This window comes from Phalaenopsis equestris, unplaced genomic scaffold, assembly GCF_001263595.1.
Source record: "Phalaenopsis equestris unplaced genomic scaffold, ASM126359v1 Scaffold001173, whole genome shotgun sequence".
Taxonomy (NCBI): Eukaryota; Viridiplantae; Streptophyta; class Magnoliopsida; order Asparagales; family Orchidaceae; genus Phalaenopsis; species Phalaenopsis equestris.
This window is the reverse complement of record NW_018165612.1, coordinates 64,692-67,836: the sequence shown is the minus strand read 5'-3', so window position 1 is coordinate 67,836 and position 3,145 is coordinate 64,692. Positions and strand designations below refer to the sequence as shown.

The 3,145-nt window shown below is 30.0% G+C and overlaps 1 pseudogene; it reads right to left on the bottom strand.

Annotated features, from left to right (window-relative positions):
* Positions 1–2,266: 2,266 nt before the first annotated feature.
* LOC110033409 overlaps positions 2,267–3,145 on the bottom strand; it is a 29,285-nt pseudogene continuing 28,406 nt past the window's right edge.

The window sequence follows — 3,145 nt, the reverse complement described above, 5'->3', positions numbered from 1 at the left end:
GATTGGGGAAGGTTTTGATGGGATTGACAAATGTTTGTAAGGGTTCAAAATTAACCGAGTATGAGTGAGCCCGGTGCTAGTTCTTATTCAACCTGTTCAAAATTATTTTTTTATTTGAAATAAGCTCATTATTTGGATGACTAATGAAGTAATATATTTGTGTTCGGCTCAAAATTAGCTTGAATGATTTAAGGGATAATAAAATTTAATAATTTTTAAGATATATTATTAATAATTGATATAAACTAATGAAACTGATGAGTGCTATAAAATTCGTGGCAGTAGAATAGAATTTAACACACAATCAAAAGAGATAAAACAACCAGTAGCTACACCATGCGTTTTTACATGAAAAACCCAAAAAGGAAAAAAAAAAACTACGTGGTCTGGCCAAACTGAAGAGATCCACTATAAGTTTATGATTACAAAGATTTCCTATCTCATAAGAGGGAAATTGTTACAAAGTCTTTCAAGTTACAACATTGACGTGCAGATGAATTTGTTGCAAGAAAAGAGCGGCGACTGATAAGTATTGGCGGAGACCAACAATTGGTAGTATTTGGCGGTCTATTGTTGTCAAAGGTGGTAGACGACGGTGGAAGTGATGCTAGATTTCAGCACCTTCTCAAAAATTCAAACTCTTCTTCAAGTCTCGGCTCCCTCCCACTCAAGAGAAGGGTGGGGCTATATTTATAAAGTTCAATGTGCAATTAGTGTTGGAATATAAATTACTTTAATCAGATGGTTCGAAAAGCTTTAATCATATTGAGTTTCATAGACATTGGAGTATCTTAATGATGACGAAATTGAGCAATATTTGGATTGTTGGATTCATCTTGTCGAGAAGCTCGATTTGACTATAAACTCATCAGATTTGACATTCATTTGACCTCCCAAACATGTACAAAAAAATTCTAAAAGTAGTTTAATGTCTTGATCATGCCTCGATTTAGTTCAGATTGGATCAATGTTGATATCATTAAGTCCGTCTCATCAAACCGATCATTCTGACTATAAAGTTTGCTGAAATCAAAGCTCCGGATGACTCATAACCGAAGTTTGAACATTCTCTGCTCAAAAAGTCACCTCGAGGCTGGTTTTATGCCTCAAGATTCATGTCAGATAATGAAGCTTTGTCGTATCAAAAACAATTTTATACGATTCAAAATTTGTATTGTTTCTATTTAAAAGTGGCAGAGTACTTTGTGACATTATCTAATTATTATAAAGAAACTCATGTTAAGATGAGAAATCCATCCTTGCTAGGGGCTCATTTGATCAAAGAAAGAAAAGATACATATATTTTGAAGAGTAATGAGTCTAATTTAATTTTTTTTTAAATGTGATAAAAAATCAGCATGAATTTCAAACCATTTAAAAATTCTTTTGAAAGTAAAATTTAAAAAAAAAAAAAAAACTTAACAATCATTATTGATGATAATAAAACATTATTCATCTTTAAAATATATTCACAAATCAAATGTAGGATCATAACAAGTCATAAATCCTGATTTGTAGATAATTCAACTAATTTAAATAATATTAATATAAAGCATATTTTAAATTTCAAAATAATAGAAATAAGAATTAAATTACAAAATCATTATAAAAAGTTATAAATCCTACTTTTTCCAGCTGCTATTGCTAGTTTGATCTCAGTCCTGGAGCTCAAGCTCTTGACTCCAGCCATTTGTGCTTGATATGACTCATTACGTTCCCAGCATAAGCCTAGAAAAAATGTAGAAATACTCGGATACATTTTCATAATTGCAAACTTGCCCTTGATAGAAAATATGAACACACAAACAAATATGAGAATGAAATAACCAGGCTTTAATAAAACCAGACAGCCTCATATTGAGAAATTTACATTTATACCACGCCATTCTTATGTATTTACATTTCTAATGCCTAAAATTTGATATTTACATTTTATAATAATTTCATGTCATAAATCTAACTTATAAATTTTAATCAAAATTAACACAATTTACAAGGCAATATTTATATGAAAGCAGTGTTGCCTTTTTTTTTTTCACCATATTTGTATATTTTTTACAATATAAAATATAAAAAATAATAATACAATATATTTACATACGAAACATTTAAATCTTTATATTCATGCCATACACAGATTTCAAAATCACATAAAAAAATATTATTATTATTAATTTATTTAAAATAAAAGACATATTTTCATTCATATACTTTGATATACGATTTAGAAGCTAAATTTAACCCCCAAAATAATGCGAAATTTACAAATAGCCTTATTTATTTGGATATCTCACGCCTAGGTTTCATATTTACATACATAGCACTCTGGTGATGTGTAAGTGATCACCTCAAAACAAACATTAGGAATGTATTTAAATCCATCTTCATCCAAATATTGGAATAAACAAACACAAAGAAACCCTATATAATGAGCAGCATTCAATTGCTGAACAAATGGACTAATCACTTACACCCCTATTCATAGATACATTAAAACCCAGCACAGAAAACCTGAACAATCCAGTCCAAACTACTCCCAAATTAAGATCAAAACAAAGATTGATGAAGAAGAAACTGTACCTGATCAGCCTGAAAACCGGGCTGCCGGATGAGAATCAGCAACAGTGGTTTGATTTCTCGGCGAGTTTAGACCTCCTTCGCTTGCTTTCTTTTGCATTCCTGGCTGCTGCTGACCTTGTCTATGTTGCGCTCCCTTGAAGAGTTATGTATTGAGGGAGAAAAGTCACAAATAGCTTAGTTAAATATGACATAAATGAGAATGTTAAGGTGGATGTGCAGTAAATTAAGGATAGATTGAAGAAAGATTATATTAGATGAATGGTGAGAGTACCTAATGAATTTAAGTGGTGGAAAAAAGGCTTAAACATGTATAATGTCATGTAAAATGCACTTATAAAATAAATTTATAAAATATGTGTTAAGGATTAAGAAGAGAAAATTGGTAGATCAAAAGTATCAATGGTTAGAGTTGTGAAAAAAAGATTGCGATAGATAAGTTTAGTGATTATGATTATCATGCAACACTCATAAGAACAAATTGAGGACGAGGATTAATAAAAACAATCAAATTTTATATATATATATATATATATATATATGTATGTATATATATATATGTATGTAT